The sequence below is a fragment of the Artemia franciscana genome, chromosome 14 (assembly GCF_032884065.1).
Source record: "Artemia franciscana chromosome 14, ASM3288406v1, whole genome shotgun sequence".
Lineage (NCBI taxonomy): Eukaryota > Metazoa > Arthropoda > Branchiopoda > Anostraca > Artemiidae > Artemia > Artemia franciscana.
Genome location: NC_088876.1, coordinates 19619920 through 19639823, shown reverse-complemented (window position 1 = coordinate 19639823; position 19904 = coordinate 19619920). Strand labels below are relative to the sequence as shown.

Here is a 19904-nt window from a genome sequence, read left to right as displayed (position 1 = left end):
TTTAGATCATGGTTGAAGCCGGTATTTCCACTTTATGGACCCCCCCCCCGGAAAATGGACAGTGTAGAGGCCTTTCAGGAGCAAAATTTTTTATTTAGGGGCAGGAGAATTTCTAAAGATTTTCAGAAGTCCTCGAGATTTTTGAGGGACTTCGAGTCGTATTACGCTCGAGAGTTTCTCCTTGCAATGTAATATTTTTTCTGATTCTTGAAACGATTTCGCGGAATAGTCCCAACGTTTGACAAAAAAGGGCTATATCTTTTTATTCAGTAAAACGCTTCAATGCCGCATTCAGGGGAGAAACCGGAATTGAGCCCCCCCCCCCTACGCCCACCAAAAAAACAACAACAAACAAACAAAATCTAGTCAGACTTGTAAAAGTCAGGCATATTTTCGACATGTTTGGTAAAGTTTTTTCTGCCCCCCCCCAAAAAAAAATGTCCTGGATACACCGCCCTCTGAGCTATTACTTGACATATCCTAGAATGAATAAAAGAGATAGTTTTAGGGGGGTACAAGGGGGCACTTGCGCCAGGCACAGAAATTTTAGGGACGTAAAATTTCAAATAAATAATCTAACGGTTTTATTCACTTCGTAAGCTTTGAAATTATTATGTTTAAAAAAAAATAGAGGGCGCAGTGGGGGTAGGCCAAAGTATAAGCAAACTGAATCTGATATTTTAATTTTTCCCATATCTCCGTCACTATTTCTTGAAAATATAGGTATATAGCAATAAAAGTAAAATATTACGATGAGTTAGGTCTCATTCAGTCGTTCTACGAACTCGAAGATATGAAAAAATAATTCAACACTGACACATTTCTTTAAAGAAACGTATAGGTGTGTTAGAATTAATTGTGCAATACGGAGACGAAGGGGTGTTTGTAACCGTCAGGGTTGCCTATTAAATATTATTAGCGTTTTGCATTGCCGGTGGCCAGTAATGAGCGGTTGTTTACTTCAGACCCGTGACTAAATAAAAAAACAAGTTTCTACAACTGCAAATAAGGAATAACATGAAAACTTTGAACGAAAGGAAATTATTACGTATATGAGTGGGGGTACCCCTCCTCAATACCTCGCTCTTTAGACTAAAGTTTGACTTTTGCCCCAATTATTTAAGAACGACTCCTGAAACACAAGGGCCGTTTAATTAGAATAATAACCTTTTTTTAGGATTCCTAAAAAAACTGTCATCCGACAAACCATATCCTACGTTTCAGAAGATCAGTAATTAACGATTGACCGATTCACCGGCAAACTTCTATGTTCGTGACCCTTTCCTGTCACTATGTTTTCAGTATTCTTCTAAGGCAAATGTTTTCAAAGGCAAGGACGCGTTTCTCCAGTCGGACATTTTGTTTCCGACAGCACAGCTTAGATACCAATATACAGTTATGAAAACTCCTATCTTGCCCATGAGAAGCTTTTGGTACAGACCTCTGAATTTGGCACCTCCTCCAAGCCCGCGCTCCGACGCGTAGATCGTACTCCAACACCATTGGCGGAAACGCAATTTTGTTTTGTTGCATACATAGCTTAGATACCAATATTAGTTTTGCCAGTTTCCTGTCTCCAGCCACTAGCATTGCTACCACGCACTGTGTCCCAAAAAAAAAACGAGTTTTCATAACTGTATTGGTATCTAAGCTGTGTCCGACAGTCACTTGCATAGACCCAAGCCAATGAATCCCTGGAACTGAACTCCCGTACATCTAAACCCCCGTGCAACTGAACCCTTGTGTAACCGAACCCCCATGCAACTGAGCCCCAATTAACTGAGCACTTGTACAACTCAACCCCCGTGCAACTGAACTACCATGCAACTGAACCATCGTGCAACTGAACCATCGTGTAGCTGAACCCCCAAGCAACTGAACTACTGTAATTGTATCAGTTTTTCAATATTCTACGAGTACGAGACAATATCATTGGGTAAAACATAAGTTAGAATCTTTACATATTCAACCTTGTTGGAATTGTACTGATATAATAATGAGTCATAATATAATTAGTTGTCAAAATGACTCATAAAAAAGCTCAACTTTGTTGCCAATAAAAACAAAGAGGATTGGATGTCACAAACCATTAAAGTCAGATTTATTCTCCTTTTATGTGTGTTAATAGGAGTTATTTTCGCCCTGTCACTGTCTACGGGTCTTTGCGTTTATCCTCCCCAGAAAATACCCCCTCCCCACAAAAAATCCCCCTCTCCCCGATAACCGAACAGAACACCCCATTCGATCTGAAACTGAGAGTTCTAGTCCTTTCGTATAAGTCAAAAGTGATTGGAAAGCAACCAGCCACGGGGGGGGGGGATTTTCCATGGGGGATGTTTTCTATTTTTTTCAAGGGAGGGGGCTATTTTCATTGTTTTTTTCCAGGGGGGACAAACGCTTTTTCTGTGTTTTTATGACAACAAAACAGAACTTTTTTTATGAATCATCTTAACAGGTATTCATATCATAACTTTAAAAAACAAACAATTCCAACAAGGTAGAACATGTAACGATTCTAACTTGTGGTTTACCCACTGTAGATAAATTAACTATATATATCTCTCTATATCTATATATATATAACATATCTATCTACAGTGGTTTTACCCAATGATATTGCTTCATATTTGTAGAATACTGAAAAACTGAGTACAGTTACAGTAGTTCAGTTGCATGAGGGTTCAGTTACACGATGGTTCAGTTGCACGAAGGTTCGGTTACTTGGTGTTTCAGTTGCATGGGGGTTCAGTTGCACGGGGGTTCAGTTACACAGGGGTTCAGTTAAATGGAGTTGAGTTGCACGGGGGTTCAGTTGCACAAGGGTTAAAGTTACACGAGGGTTCAGTTATACGGGGGTCCATTTGCACGTTGGTTCAGTTACAGGGGTTCAGATACACGGTGGTTCAGTTACACGTACACCACTTAAATAAATTAACCTGTTCAGTTGCTTTATCTTGGTACTTAAGTGTCAGCAGAGAATAAAGTTAGCCATGCTCTTTATTCTGCTGAAATTCACTGTAAGCCCCTCTTTTTTGGCCTTTTCATCTATGGCGTCGAGTAGCAGCTGCGGTCGCTGTTTCGCTTCTTCGGGACGAACAACATCGTCAGCGAAGGCCAGGTCAGATATCTGTTGGCTATCAATTTTCACTCCAGAGCCAGAAGACTGCCTTGGAGTGTAGTCCATAACAATAACAAGCCGCAATGGGGATAGGGCAAATCCCTGTTTGACACAGGACTTGAAGAAACGCGTATCCCAATATTCTGTGCGAACACAACATTCACTAACTACATAGAGTGAGATTATCATTTTGTTTAGTTTATCCGGCACTCCGTGGGTTTACTTTCCTATACATTTTTGATCAATAGAATCAAATGACTTTTCAAAATCAGTGAAGAGTATGTATATTGTGTTTTTGTTCCATTCCCTGGACTCTTCAGCCATTAGTCTAAGAATGAAAATAAGATCAGAGCAAGACCTACCAGATCGATAGCCGTGTTACTCTTCCTTGAAGTATGATTCTTGGACTGTTCTTATGCGTTGTGATGTGACTGTGGCTAGTGTTCTACTAGACACAGACGTAAAATTGACGGATTACGCTCCGTTCTGCTTTAAGAGTACGACCAGTATGCCCCTGGTCCAATCTTTTGGGACTTTTTTTGTAATTGCAGATGGCCACTGAGAGAGCAGCCCAAAAAGTTATGCAGGCTCGAAGGGATGTCTTCAGCATCTCTGCCATGATCCTATCGACTCCAGATGCATATCCATTTTTCAAGTTTTTCATGGCTGTCGTCACTTCTTCGGTGCTGGGGGGTCAGCACTTACATTGATTAGTAAGAAATGTCGACTAGTCAGACCGACTGTGGGCCAGGAGTGACTAAATGATTTAGCCTTAATGAGCATAGAACGCAAATAATTAGAAGCAATTAATTGGGACGAGATAATTAATAATTTTTCAGAGCCTAAAATAAAAAAAGTATTTACTATATATTAAAAAAGAACGGAAGTTTCGTAAAAATTATGGTCTGAGAAGTTTGGGAAACAGGAGAAGGGGGCACTAGTCAGGATTTTGTCCAAGGCGCGAGAGAGCCAAGAACCGCCGCTGCTGAATAATCCAATTCGTATATAGAAATTTGCACAAATCAAAACGAGGCACGCGCACGGGACAGGGGGGAGGTGTTAAGACTCCCCTGTGGTATCCTTAATTTTTTTTTTCTGAATTTCAAGACACTTCTTATTCAAATTATTTCTATTTTTATTTTTACTACTCCCTCCAAAATAAAAATCCTGAATAGGTGCCTCAGCAATACTGCTTCATAGCATCCTTATTATGAAGCAGATTAGTTGAATAATAATGAGCGGTCACTATTGCTTGAAAACGTTTGCCTTTTGTCGTTTTCTTTCGTATTAAATAAAAAAAAAGGTTTTTTTTAACTACAAGTAAGGAGCAACATCAAAACTTAAAACGAACAGAAATTATTCCGTATATGAAAGGGGTTGCCCCCTTCTCAACGCCTAATTCTTTACGCTAAAGTTTGACTCTTTCTCACAACTCTATTTTTTAAAACAATAAAAAACATTAGCGTAAAGAATGAGGCGTTGAGAAAGAGGCAACCCCTTTCACATACGAAATAATTTCTGTTCGTTTTAAGTCTTAATCTTGCTCCTTGCTTGTAGTTAAAAAAACTTGTTTTTTTTTAATTTTATTTCAGAACGTTTTTGAATTAATGTATGTTTTGTTTTTGGCTCACTGCATATGATTAACTAAAACGAAACTTAAATATTATTTTTTTTTTGGCTAAACAGATTTCTCATCATTTTGATCGGACGATTTTGATAAAATAAAGGGGTGAGGGAAGAGGCCTAGCTGCCCTTCAATTTTTGGATACTTAAAAAGGCAACTAGAGCTTTTTATTTTTTTACGAAGGATTTTATTAGTAATAAATATCCGTAACTTACGAATTAACTTACGTAACGAACTTCTATATTTGTATATTTTTGTCACGTATATGGGGGAAGGGTAAGCCCCCTCGTCAATACCTCACTCTTTACAGTAAAGCTTGAATTTTGTCCCAATTCATTGAGAATGATCCCTAAATCACAAAGGCCGTAGAATAAATAGTTGAAATTACTAAAAATACTTTAGAGTAAAGAGTGAGGTATTTTGGAGGAGACAATCCACCTTGTAAACGTAATAATTTCTATTCGTTTTAGGTTTTAATGCTGCGCCTTACTTCCAGAAGAAAAAAAAATTCGTTTATTTTCTCATTGTTTTTTTAATAATGCTAGGAAATCTTAGGGCACCTTCATGGAAATTCTCTTCCCTCGTGATCAATCCCTCCATGAAAAGATCATCCCATGTAACCCCCTCCCTTGACCAAACCCACCTCCCCTAAACACGAAAAAGTCCCCCAGAAAACGTCTCTACACTTCCCAATAACCATTACTATATGTAAACAATGGTCAAAGTTTGTAACTTGCAGCCCCTCCCCCGGGGACTGTGGGGGATTAAGTAGTCACGACAGACATAATTATTATTTTTTTCGACTATGCTGAACAAAATGGCTATCTCAAAATTTCCATCCGGTATCTTTGGGAAACAAATGAGCGTGGGAGGGGGCCTGGATGCCCACCAAGTTTTTGGTCACTTAAAAAAGGCACTAGAACTTTTAATTTCCGTTAGATTGAGCCCTCGTGTGACATTCTAGGACCACTGGGTCGATACGATCACCCCTGAGAAAAAAAAAACAAAAACAAAAAAACAAATAAATACGCATGCGTGATCTGTCTTCTGGCAAAAAATACAAAATTCCACATTTTTGTAGATAGGAGCTTGAAACTTCTACAGTAGGGTTCTCTGATACGTTGATGGTGAAGTTGTCGCTAAGATTCTTTGACTTTTAGGGGTGTTCCCCCTATTTTGTAAAATAAGGCAAATTTTCTCAGGCTCGTAACTTTTGATGGGTAAGACTAAACTTGAATGAAGCTTATATATTTAAAATCAGCATAAAAATGCGATTCTTTTAATGTAACTATTGGTATCAAAATTCTATTTTTTAGAGTTTCGATTACTATTGAGCCGGATCGCTCCTAATTATAGTTCATTACCACGAACTGTTTGATTTCTCAAGAAAGTCCATTTGCATCTTTGACACTTAGCGCTCAGCATATTTGGCATTTGTACTCAACATTTTGGCTTACCTTTTTTCTTTTGCCAAATTTAGGAAGGTAAGTCGGTTATTGAAATTAGGGTAATATCTTTATCTAGCTTTGAGGTATATCTGTTTTTTCTAAACTGATTTTTTCTTGAGAGTCCTGATGGCCCCTTGGAATTATTTTAATATGGACAAAAACTTCCATTGCTACAAGAAGGCATATAATCGGGATTTTTATTTCGGGGAGGGGGAACGTATTTAGGAGTAGGACACGACTTCAAAAAATAGACAAATTATTCGGAAAATATAGGATATCTGGAGAAAACTTGTAAAACTTTTGACATTCCAGGACCCATTGGCCTATTCATGGGTCAAGCGTAAATTTTCTTGTATTGATACAAAAGCTATAGAAGACAGCAAGCCATTAGTGTGGGAATTCAGCGTTTCAAACAGTTCGTGGTAACGAACTGTAGTAAGGAGCGACCCGGCTCAATAGTAACGACCACTCTAAAAAACAGAATTTTGATACCAATAGCTGCATCAAAAGAATCGCATTTTAATGCTGATTTTAAATATGTAAGTTTCATCAAATTTAGTCTCACTCATCAAAAGTTGCGAGCCTGAGAAAATTTGCCTTATTTTAGAAAATAGGGGAAAACACCCCCTAAAAGTCAGCACCTAAAGTCGAAAATCACACCATCACATTTAGCATATCAAAGAACCCTACTGTAGAAGTTTCAGGCTCCTATCTACAAAAAGTGGAATTTCGAATTTTTTGCCAGTCAAATTCTGTTTATTTTTCAAAATTTTCAAATTCAAAAAAATTCAAATTTTTGTTTATTTGTTGTTTTTTTCCCAGGGGTGATCGTATAAACCCGTAGCCCTAGAATATAGTGAGAGGGCTCATTCTAACGAAAATGAAAAGTTCTAGTGCCCTTCTAAAGTGACCAAAAAATTTGAGTGCACCTTGGCCCCCTCCTATGCCAATTATTTTCCCCAAGTCACCGGATAAAAATTCTGAGATAGCCGTTTTATTAAGCATAGTCTAAAAACCTTAAAACTATGTCTTTTGGGACGACTTACTCTCCCACATTCCCCGTGGGAGGGGCTACAAGTTACAAACTTTGACCAGTGCTTATATATAGTAATGCTTATTGGGAAGTGCACAGACGTTTTCAGGGGGATTTTTTGGTTGGGGGAGGGAGCTGTTGAGAAGAGGGAGATATGTTGGGGAAACTTTTTCATGAAGGAATTTGTCATGGGGGAAGAAAATTTCCATGAAGGGAGCCAAGATTTTCTAACATTATTTAAAAGAATGAAAAAATAAATATGAAGAAGTTTTTTCAACTGAAAGTAAAGAGCAGCATTAAAACTTAAAACGAACAAGAATTATTACGCATATGAGGGGTTCGCCTCCTCCTAATACCTCGCTCCTTACGCTAAAGTATTTTCAGTAATTTCAACAATTTATTCTACGGCCTTTGTGATTCAGCGGTCATTCTTAAGGAATTGGGACAAAATTTAAGCTTTAGTGTAAAGACCGAGGTACTGACGAGGGGGTAAACCCCCTCATATACGTAATAAAAACATACGAATACAGAAGTTCGTTGCGTAAGCTAATTCGTAAGTTACGTATATCTTTTATTAATAAAAACGTTCATAAAAAATTAATAGTTCTAATTGCCTTTTTAAATAACCGAAAAATTAAGGGGGCAACAAGGCCTCCTCCTCCACTCCTTTTTTCTCAAAATCATTTGATCAAAACTATGAGAAAGCCATCTAGCCAAACAAATAAATATGCAAATTTTGTTTTAATTATTCATCTGCGGAGAGCCAAAACCAAAACATGCGTTAATTCAAAAACGTTCAGAAATGAAATTAAAAAAAAACAAGTTTTTAAACTGAAAGTATGACACTAAAACTTAAAACGAACAGAAATTACTTGGTATATGAAAGGAGCTGCTCCCTCCTCAACGCCCAGCTCTTTACGCTAAAGATTTTTACTGTTTTAAAAAGTAGAGTTGAGAGTCAAACTTTAGCGTAAAAAGCGGGGCGTTGAGGAAGGAGCAGCCCCTTTCATATACGAAGTAGTTTCTGTTCGTTTTAAGTTTTAATGTCGCTCCTTACTTTAAGTTTAAAAAAAATTATTTAATTATATATAAGGAATCTATGCTATAAGCTATGATAACATTCATTTTTCTTTGTGTCATTTTACCGATAAGGTAATGTTGATGTTGGATTGATTTGCTTGATTAGGCAATGTTGGTTTTGTCTTCGCCATTTGTAAAATCTCATGCTAGATGAGACTATAAATGAGATTATTTCATCAGCCTAACGTTATTGCTTCCTTTTTTTCATTATTCTAACAAAACCAGGCGCTGACAGGCGAGTCTTCGGGGCCACTCTCCATAAGAAATCTTAATATGTACAATCCTTGTATGTTTTTCATGTTTGATTGGGTTGGACTAATGACACTTCTTAACTACTGAGATCCTTGCGTTTGCCCTGCAGCGTATTGTTCCAGTTCGGTTCGTACCTGGGTCTTGTAATTACTAAGCTGAGCCTTCATCCATAAAAAGCGGGATAGCCATCTTAACCTTTCTTTTATTATAACCTAAGACACAGGGATCGAACCAGATATTCGAAAATGAAAAACGTGCTATTAAAATTCCCTCTGGGTTAACCAATAAGCACAATAAACTATTTATTACAGCATCAAGGAAAGAGTATACGACTGGATTTACTAAAGCAAGATATTTTGAATAGTTCAAGGGCCAATAAATATAAAAAAAACTGAGCATTTCACGATATTGGTTCCTCAGCTGAGCTTCAGCAGCTCCACTCAAATGTGCTACAACGCTACAACATATATTATTTTTTACATTAAAAACCAATATGAATTCTTGCCTTGGTACTGCTAAAATGTTTCAAATTATATGCTGTACAGAAAACCCATCATCAGACCGACATATAATCAACAATTCAAAGTATGTGCATTAAATAACCCGGGTGCACCCGAGAGCAACAGCTACTCATGGTCCAGCCCAGCCCAGAGACCAAATAGGGCACCCAGTACTTGAAACCATCTATATCTTCATCATTACACACAATCGTGACATACGGGTTTGGCAGACTACTGCTTTTTAAATGTAAATCGCTATGACAGGATTTAGATTTTCGTTCAACAAGGATCTTGAAGCGATGAGTTAGTGACTTGCTGAGATCTGTTTTACATATCTATAAATGGATATTGTTGACAACCGTGCACTCTAAGCTCCGGGGATCATATATTGTTGAAGCTTCTTGTCCTTTAACACCTTGCCAATTTTTAGACAAAAATAGAACCCTCAGGCAATTTTGTTATTATTAATGATTTCTATTGAGTGTTTTCAATAGTTCTTTTAGCGTAACTAATCATTACAGCTTAGATATTTGTGCGCATACATTGTGTATGCAAAATCTATGGAGCGAAGGATTGTTAAGGCATTATTTACAACAATTGGCTATAATCCTTTGATATTTTTATAATGTCAGAATTATTCCATGGATACAGTTCACACTGGCTGGGCCTTGTTACTATTAAATAAAAAAAAACAAGTTTTTTTAACTTAAATTAAGGAGCGACATTAAAACTTAAAACGAACAGAAATTACTTCGTATATGAAAGGGGCTGCTTCCTCATCAACGCCCCGCTCTTTACACTAAAGTTTGACACTTTTTCTCAACTCTTCTTTTTAAAACAGTAAAAAACTTTAGCGTGAAGAGCGGGGCGTTGATGAGGAAGCAGCCCCTTTCATATACGAAGTAATTTCTGTTCGTTTTAAGTTTTAATGTCGCTCCTTACTTTCAGTTAAAAAAAACTTTTTTTTATTTAATTTTTAAACGTTTTTGAATCAATGCATGTTTTGATTTTGGCTCTCCGCAGAGGAATAATTAAAACAAAATTTGCATATTTATTTGTTTTGGCTAAATGGCTTTCTCATAGTTTTGATCGAATGATTTTGAGAAAAAAAGGAGCGCGGGAGGAAGCCTAGTTGCCCTCCGATTTTTTGGCTACTTAAAAGGGCAACTAAAACTTCTAATTTTTTACGACTGTTTTTATTAGCAAAAGATATACGTAACTTATAAATTAGCTTACGTAACGAACTTTTGTATTCTCATATTTTTATTACATATATGAGGGGTTTTCCCCCACGTCAGTACCTAACAAATAGTTGAAATTACTAAAAATACTTTAGCGTACAGAGCGAGGTATTAGGAGGAGGTGAGCCCCTCATATGTGTAATAATTTCTGTTCGTTTTAAGTTTTAATGCTGCTCCTTACTTCCAGTTGAAAAAACTTTTTCATATTTATTTTTTCATTGTGTTTTTTTAAATAATGCTAGAAAATCCTGCGCTCCCTTCATGGAAATTTTCTTCCCCCATGACAAATTCCTCCATGGAAAGTTCCTCCAGCATGTCTCCCTCTTCTCAACCTCTCCCCAACCAAAAAATCCCCCTGAAAACGTATGTACACTTCCCAATAACCATTACTATATATAAGCACTGGTCAAAGTTTTCAACTTGTAACCCCTCCCACGGGGACTGTGGGGGAGTAAGTCGTCCCCAAAGACATACATAATTATAATGTTCTTCGACTACGCTGAATAAAACGGCTATCTCAGAATTTTTATCCGTTGACTTTGGAAAAATAATTAGTGTGGGAGGGGGCCTAGGTGCCCTCCAATTTTTTTGGTAACTTAAAAAGGGCACTAGAACTTTTCATTTCCGTTAGAATGAGCCCTCTTGTAACATTCTAGGACAAGAGAGTCCATACGATCACCCCTGGGGAAAAACAACAACAAAAAGACAAACAAACAAACAAATAAACACGGATCCATGATCTGCTTTCTGGTAAAAAATACAAAATTCCACATTTTTGTAGATAACAGCTTGAAACTTCTATAATAGGGTTCTCTGATACGCTGAATCTGATGGTGTAATTTTCGTTAAGATCCTATGACTTTTACGGGGTGTTTCCTCCTATTTTCTAAAATAAGGCAAATTTTCTCAGGCTCGTAACTTTCGATGGGTAAGACTAAACTTGATGAAACTTATATATTTAAAATCAGCATTAAAATGTGATTCTTTTGATGCAGCTACTGGTATAAAAATTCCATTTTTTAGGGTTCTGGTTACTATTGAGCCGGGTCGCTCCTTACTACAGTTATTACAGTTATTATTTATTATAGTTATTATTACAGTTATTATTTATTTCATAGTGAGGTCATTCCAACTTTCTTTCAAGAGAAAGGAAGGCAGAGACGGGGCTTTGGGCCCGTTTCGCTCATAAAATTTTTAGGTTTTTAAGGTTTGCCGATTTTCATAAGTAAACGCTCTAAATGATGCTCGGATGTTGCAATTACTCTCCCCCCAGGAAAAAAAATCCAAATTTAAAAATGTTTTACAACAATTCATAAATATCTTTTTTTAGTGAATCGGTATCTTGTTAAAATGAAAATGACAAACTTCGCCCCCCCCCCAGAAAAACAAAGACATGCCAGATCGTCTCACTTAATCTAAGAGGAGGAATGACCTTTCCACGAAATGTCACATTTTAGGCATTTAGGCATTAGTCACGTTGCCTATGCTAAAGATGTTCTGCTTCTTAGCCAAACAAACGAAAGTCTAATTACCAACTTTGACCTGCTTTCAGCCATACTGTCTCTATACACAAATTTAATTAAAAATGACCTTACGAAATGTTATAAAAGTAACAATAGATATTAACACAGAACCTGTCACAAATAGACCTATGAGATCAGCAGCCAAAAAAAAAAGGTTGGCTTAAAAACTTGTTTTTAAATCGTTCTCTTTCATTATAATGAATTGCCTCGTTTCACCACATTTTATTTATCAGTCCTGGTTGAAATTCGCTGAGGTAAGGATGCTGGGACTGTTTTGAAAAATTTTTCATTTTAGTTTTATTGATTTTATCCTGTTGTAAGTTTTTTCTTCTTATATATTTTTTTATTGATGAGAACGGCTCTTGGACATAGGGTCGAAACATTCATTCTAGTTTGGGTCCCATTGAGAAATTCCCTATTGTTCTTCTTGTTTTTGGTGTTTGTTATGAAAAGGCAGTGTGGTCTTCGTCGCTATTTACATACTGTCTGCTGTAAGCCTTTCAATTAATGCTGTCAAATGTGAGTTTTTGTGTTTTGGGAGTCCTCCACCAGCATTGCCTCTTTGCTTGAGTTCTTCAACTATACCATGTTCAGCCAGTACTGAATGGTCATGACTATCTTTTTTCACGTCATTTTCGTCAACTTGCTCCGTTATTACGTCCAATGTGCTGTACGCGGGTTGATTACGGAACAGTTTCACTCAATCCTGGTCGGTTTAACCGAAAAGGACTATGCCGTCTTTATTCTAGTTTGTGTGCCCCTGCTGTATTTTATCTTTCTGGTTTTGCTTTCCTCCTTCGCAAGAAGGGTATGAAGAAAATACGCTCAGGATATTTTTAGTACTGAAAATATCTGCTGCGTTTGCCTCGTTGGTACCTGAACCATAGTATCGCTTCTAAATTTGACATTAAATAAAAAAAAACAAGTTTTTTGAAATGAAAGTAAGGAGCGACATTAAAACTTATAACGAAAAGAAATTACTCCGTATATGAAAGAGGCTTTTCCTCCTCGACACCCCGCTCTTTAAGCTAAAGTTTTTTATTGTTTTAAAAAGTAGAGTTGCGAGAAAGAATCAAACTTTAGCGCAAGGAGCGGGGTGTCGAGGAGAAAAAGCCCCTTTCATATACGGAGTAATTTCTGTTCGTTTTAAGTTTTTATGTCGCTCCTTACTTTCATTTAAAAAAAAACTTGTTTTTTTTATTTAATTTCTGAAAGTTTTTGAATTAATGCATGTCTGATTTTGGCTCTCCGTACATAAATTATTAAAATGAAATTTGCATATTAATTCTTTTTTTGGCTAAATGGCTTTCTCTTAGTTTTGATCAGACGATTTTGAGAAATAAGGGGTGGGGAAGGAGGCCTAGTTGACCTCCAATTTTTCGGTTACTTAAAAAGGCAACTAGATCTTTTAATTTTTAACGAACGTTTTTATTAGTAAAAAATATACGTAACTTAAGAATTTACTTACGTAACAAACTTTTATATTCTTATATTTTTGATTATATATATGAGGGGGTTGGTCCCCTCGTTAATACCTCGCTCTTCACACTAAATCTTGTTTTGTCCCAATTCTTTAAGAATGACCCCTGAATCAGAAAGGCTGTAGAATAAATAGTTGAAATTACTTAAAAAAATTTTAGCATAAAGAGCGAAGTATTTATCTCCTCCTAAATACCTCGCTCTTTATGCTAAAGTATTTTTAGAACCCCTCATATGCGTAATAATCTCTGTTCGTTTCAAGTTTTAATGCCTCTCCTTACTTTCAATTGAAAATACTTTTTCATGTTTATATTTTCATTGTTTTTTTTTTTAATAGTAATGCTAGAAAATCCTGCACCCTTTTCATTAAATTTCTCTTCCCCCAGGAAATATTCCTCCAAGGAAAGATCCTCCCATATAGCCCCCTCCCCTGAACCCCACACCCAAACCAAAAAAATCCCCTTGATAACGTCGGTACACTTCCCAGTAACCATATGTAAACATTGGTCAAAGTTTGTAACTTGCAGCCCCTCCCCCAGAGACTGTGGGGGCTAAGTCATCCCCAAAGACATAGTTATTATGGTTTTCGACTATGCGGAACCAAATGGCTATCTCAAAATTTTGATCCGATGACTTTGGGAAAAAAATGAGCGTGGGAGGGGGCCTAGGTGCCCTCCAACTTTTTTGGTCACTTAAAAAGGGCACTAGAACTTTTCATTTCCGTTAGAATGAGCCCTCTTGCAACATTCTAGGACCACTTGGTCGATACGATGACCCCTGGGGAATGTTTTATAACTCAGCAAGTGATTGGTGTTTTTGACCCTCTTAGGCCATTTTTCAATCGAGTTAATTTGTTTGTGTTGCATTATAGAATAGTATGTTTATGGCTTTTTTTGTTCGCTCCACAATATTTTCATTGTATTTCGTGGGTTATAAGTAAAAAATAAATAAAATTCGTTAAGGGTTTTAGGCCTACTATTTTTTTTTTCAATCGGCATGGTATTATTATTATTATCATTTTTTTAGGTTCTTCCCTCGAAACAAAATCATGCAATCGTGCGAGATGTCATAGTTAAACCAGCCCCTCTCCTGTCCCAGGTGGTATCCCTGAAAATAGTTATGTGTAGCCTGTACAAAAGAAAACATACCTCGTTCTTGATATGAAATTTAAGGATTTGTTTACAGGTAACTTCACTTCTAAAAATACTCCTTTATATGCATTCCACAGGACAGAATGTTAAGGCTGTGTCTGTAATAAAAATAATAACTTTCTTAAACTATTGAAGTCTGAGATATATCATTACCAAAGAATATCAAAATAAGATTTTTACGAGAGCATCAAACTCGAAAATCAACAGTAAAAAGAAATAAACATAAAACAATCGAAATTGAACAATACAGATGAGATCTCAATTTAATCTTAAGAATATAAAAAATCTTAAAATATGAAAAAATAATAAAAATTTTAATTTTTTACGACTTAATATAGTTTTTGATGATATGAAAAAGGACTCGTCCTTCCATCAAAAAGAAACTATAAGACGACTGATTCCCAATATGGAGTGTTCTCTACGAATCAAAGCTAATAGGAAAAAAAGATCTTAGAGACTAATTCGTCTAAATTTGGCCGCTTTTTTCGCTTCTTCTATGTCCCATTTTCTTGCAGAATTCAAGTATTAGTAGGGAATTAGTGGGAATGGTATTCTAACCTTGAAGCCACACAGAACCTCGATTTACTTTGCCGTCGTTACTCGAATTAATCTATTTTTGGTCGATATGGGAATGGATCCATGCTTCCATTGGAAAACGATTAAACGACGCCTGATCCCGAACCCATCTTATCGAATATTCTCTACAAATCAAGTATGATAGGAAAACAAATCTTACAGGCTGGGAGGCCAGCCCAAGTGTTTTATCTTTTTTTTCTGGAATCAAGCGATTTTTTTTCTGGTTTAGCACGTAAATTCAAGCGAATAAATCATCTAGGAAGTTGATTATTGAAATCAAAAGGGGCTTTTTAGCAAAATATTTACTGACAGCCAATTAAAACCAAAAACTGCTATCTTTGTTCTGTTTCAGAAACCATAGTTAGTCAAAACTGGGTTGTTCAAGTTTGACGGAGACTAGGTAGATAAAATTTGTATACACCGATTTGCATGAAGCGATACTACCTAGTTAGGTAGTGTTAAGGCGATAAGCCATCGTAACAGGGCAGCTAATTAGCCACCTCGTTATGGAATATTTAAATCGAATGATAAAAGTTTAATCCCTGCTTTAATGTTTTTTTTTTTTTTTGTATTATATCCTTGTGAAAGTTCAGTAACAGCTTTGACACTTAGTGATCAACATGTTTTAAATTGGAACTAAACCCTCTGTAAAGTAAGTTTTTTCCCCTTTGCTATGTTAAGAAAGCTCCCTTTTCTAAATCCGTCAAATATGTTAATGTAATTTCTATGTTCAGTTTTGCAGTAGCATCACTGATGGGCTTATTGAGCGAAGGACCACCTTCCCTGCGTTGGCCAGAGAGGCACAATTGGAGCTATAGAGAGACGTGGAGGCATATTTTCAAAACAGTTTTTGCTTCTCTTGAACACTTTAGAAAATGTCACTTAAACCTTTCGTATTTTCACGGCCAAATTGTTGCCGAAATTGTGTGTTTTATGCAACAAAAGCTATTGCATGATTCTACCTTGAGACTCTTCATTATTTTTACGTCATTTTACCGACTAGGAAATCTTTTTCTTGTTCATCCTCTAAAATTGTCCGGAACACAGATTAGTAGAGGGTGGCAGGAGGGGGGAGGTAAATGTCCTCCCTCGATATCAAAAATAGTATTTCATCTTTGAAGTTATTTAATATAAAAAATCATTGTCTTCCATACATTTTTGTAAATTAGCGCCAACAGCGTACTTGTAAATTAGTGCAAATTAGTACGAAAAAAAAAAACTCAAATACAATTTTCAAATTTGGAAAGGCTTATTTTCCACGGGGGATTTTCCGGGGGGAGGGGGGGGGGTAAAGTATAGTGGGTCTGCATGCAAAACGTGTTGGGTACAATTATTCTGCATATTATGAACTCAGAATTGTTTTCTGACTTCAAAACGTCAAATAATTTACCCCTTCCCCCCTATGTGCAAATATATATCCCAAATTATATAATTTCCACCTATTCTGTCACTTGTCTTTGTCTTGTCTCACGGTAAGCTAAAAGAAACTAACGAAGTTTTATACAGCGTAAACTTGAGTGGCGTATAATACACAAAATTCCTTCCCTCTACGGAAAAAAGTGTGGCGTATAATAAACAAGTAGCAACATTTGTTCCCCTATGGAGAATAAAAAATAAAACTCAAATAAAATTCTCAATAGCAGGTCTGCATGCAAAAGGTGTTAGGTAGAATTATTGTGCATATTATGAACTAAGATTTGTTTTCCGACTCCAAACTGTCCAAATACTTTACCCCCCCCCCCTTATGTGCAAATGTACGGAGCAAATTATATATATCCCATTTATTCTGTCACTTGTCTTGTCTCACGCTAAGCTGAAAGAAACTAAGGAAGAAACCGGTTTGTTCTCGAGTTTTATACAGCGTAAGCTTGAGCGGCGTATAATACACAAGTAGCAAAATTCCTTCCCTCTATGGAAAAAAACTCAAATAAAATTCTCAAATATGGAAAGCCTTATTTTACACTGGGGTATTTTCCGGAGAGGTATTTTCCGCTGGGGATGGGGGGTAAATAGTGTTGTCAATGAAATAAAAAAAGGCAGTTTCAAATATTCCACTGGTGGCCCAGTGTTAGCTCAACTAGAACAGCCTAAAAAAAGAATGGTTTCAAAATTGGCAGAGAAAACAAAATTGAGCATTAGAAAAACCTTTGAACTTCATAACGGCTAATGGAAAAAATGTGAAAAGGAAAAGTGAATATTATGGCTAGACCACCGCTAGCCAGCACACAGATCGGCGGGATCAACCAGGTGTGTCAATACAGGAAAAGGCTGGAGGTGGTGTAATGTTTCTTTTTCGATTCAAGATGAAGGATACAGGATAAAATAGAAAATTTTCTCAAGATCCAGGGGGGGGGGGTTCGGTTAGGAAAAAGCATAAAACCTCATTTAAGGATTTGTGTTATGACTCAACATCACTTAACTTAACGTAAGGAAAGGATATTTGATGTAAGAATGTAACGTTCAATGATTGGTCAGCTAAAAATTGTTCTATAACCAGAAATAAGTTTACATTCTTGTTTATTTTAAGTAAACTAAAGTGATTGACCAACTTATTCAATGCGAAGCCAGGTTACTCTTTTTTGTCCTCCCACGAGGATGATATCCAATATATTACTTTCAAACAAACGGTGCAGCCTTAGTTTTAATTGTTAGACCTAAAACTTTTTTTATTTTTTAACGAGCTCACTCCTTTTACGCAGTTACTAATTCCCTAAACGCCTTCGTAAAATTTACGTTTCATCATTTGGAACCTAAGAGGAAGTCACTAGTAATAACATTTCTAAAGTACTTATTAAACGAGAAATGCTCAGTTTTCAATTATGGCTAATGAAAAGGAAGAAATTACATTTAATGTTTTAAGGCTTTTTCCTTTTTACAGAAATACATTGGCGCTGTATTGGTGGAATTGGTTACACTATTCCTAGCAATGGACGGTAAGTAAACTGAGACTCTAGTTTGGATTTAGGAGAGACAAGAAATTTTTTGAGAAAGTTTAGGTTGGAGGCCGGAACCTACTTTTACCCCATGTGCGAATGAGAATTTCTTTTATTTTGTATATGAGTGTGAAGAGCTGTTTGAGTTACAGAATCAATCTTTTGGAAGTGTCTGAGAGTGAGTGTTGGTTAATTGAGCAGATGTCTGAGAGGAATACGTATGCTATTAAACAGTTGTGTAAGTTTCTTCGTATAGGTTGAGCTTTATTATGGTTGTTGTTTGTCGGTTCAAAATATTAACCTTGTTGTGTTTTTTTTCTTTTTTTGGTTTTTTATTTGAAGCTTTGTTTTTTCTTCGAACTTTGTTTGTAGTTGTACTTCATGTGATATTATGGCCTGCGGGCCTTTGCAATAAAATATTATCTAGTCAAGAGTAAACAATATACAATAAACACTAGCATGAAAAAAGATAGTTATAAAAAATATCGATTTTTTTATAGCCACTGCAACGCTTAAGAATCCTATCAGACAATTTCATACTTCTGAGATTATCTGACAGTTTCTTACTTTTGAGCTATTGCCAAAGAGCGGTTGCGGTTCTCAAAGAAAAGGTCAGTAGAGCAACTGATGTCCAATAATCTTGAGCCTTCTGACCTACATTCGTCTGCTTATCTTCCCTTTGAGAACTACTTAGCAAAAACAGTTTTTGACAATTAATCTCAGAAGTGTGAAACTGTCAAAAACTTTCATACACGATACCCACGTTATGCTTGTTTCAAATGTGTAAAATTTATCAAGTTCAAAGTTACCCATCAAAGATTGTTGGAATAAGAACACATATGATCAGAGCTAACGCTCTATCGTTGCCAATAGTAATGAACTATATGCTTTCAACGTATTATTATTATTACTATTATTATTATTTTTACAAAAAGGCATCGATTGCAAATGGAAATTTTTTTAGTATATGTTATATAACGGAAAAGAGGAATTTGTTGGTGTTTGATGTGTAATTGGCTTTCAGGGATCGCTCTCTGGGTCAAAAAGATCCAAATTTTTGCTATTGCCGGGGGGGGGGGGGGGAGGGCAGCCAAAAATGGCATTCAATTTTTGGCCGGATAACCCTTGTATAATTTCTTCATTAGATTTTTTAAACTCGTTTTCCTCAACTCTCACTGTCTTATATTTTGTACTTTTGTCAAATAAACTTGTTACATTTATGAGCCATTTTTTAACCGTTTTTCGATGTTCGTTTACTTCCAAATTTATCAGTATATGCACTTTTGATAACAGTGAAATAAAACGTCATCAATCCCGCCGCCCCCTTGTATGCTCCCCTTTGCATAGATAAACAACACAAATGGGTGATTTTGCGCAGCAAGAACTATAAAACAAACACTTTTATACGATGCCTGATGGAACAAACGTAAAAATATTCGCTTGTGGCCAAGGTAACTTGGATTCGAACGTTAGTTAAGACAAAATTTTTGTCTTAGAGAGGAGACTGCAAAATTATAAATAATAAATGATATAAAACCATGCTGGCTGAAGATGGGATTGAATGGCTCTTGTGTCTGGGCAAATAGGCATGAGTTTTATTTTGGAATTTTTACTTGGTCAAGCTTGAAAAAGAACATAAGAATTGTATGTAGTATATATAAATTATTCGCAAAAATCTTGAGTCTTCGAGAGAGCCTTGGTTGAAAGGCCCCTGCATGGATGCATGCTCGTGGGACACCGCTTTCTCTTTCGCTTTCTGTTTCCTTTAGAAGTGGTCAACCACATAAGTGGTGCACACTGAAATATAGTTATAAATTATTATAACTAAAAGGGGACTTCTCCGTAAATAATATAAGAAGTTCCAAAATTTTATAATTTTTCTTTATTCTTTGCGCAGTCCTTCAATGTAGTACATCATTAGAAGTATCGATAATAATCTTATCAGG

The 19904-nt window shown here is 36.3% G+C and overlaps 1 protein-coding gene across 8 annotated transcripts in view; it reads right to left on the bottom strand.

Annotated features, from left to right (window-relative positions):
* LOC136035428 (protein shifted-like) overlaps nucleotides 1-19904 on the bottom strand; it is an 89172-nt gene that overhangs the window by 63045 nt on the left and 6223 nt on the right. For 4 of the 8 annotated variants that reach the window (XM_065717229.1, XM_065717231.1, XM_065717233.1 and 1 more), the window contains exon 2: nucleotides 14447-14547. The exons of the other annotated variants lie outside the window; for them this stretch is intronic. The gene's annotated coding sequence lies outside the window, so the exon portion shown is untranslated. The remainder of the gene's footprint in view (nucleotides 1-14446; nucleotides 14548-19904) is intronic. 8 annotated transcript variants of the gene reach the window in all.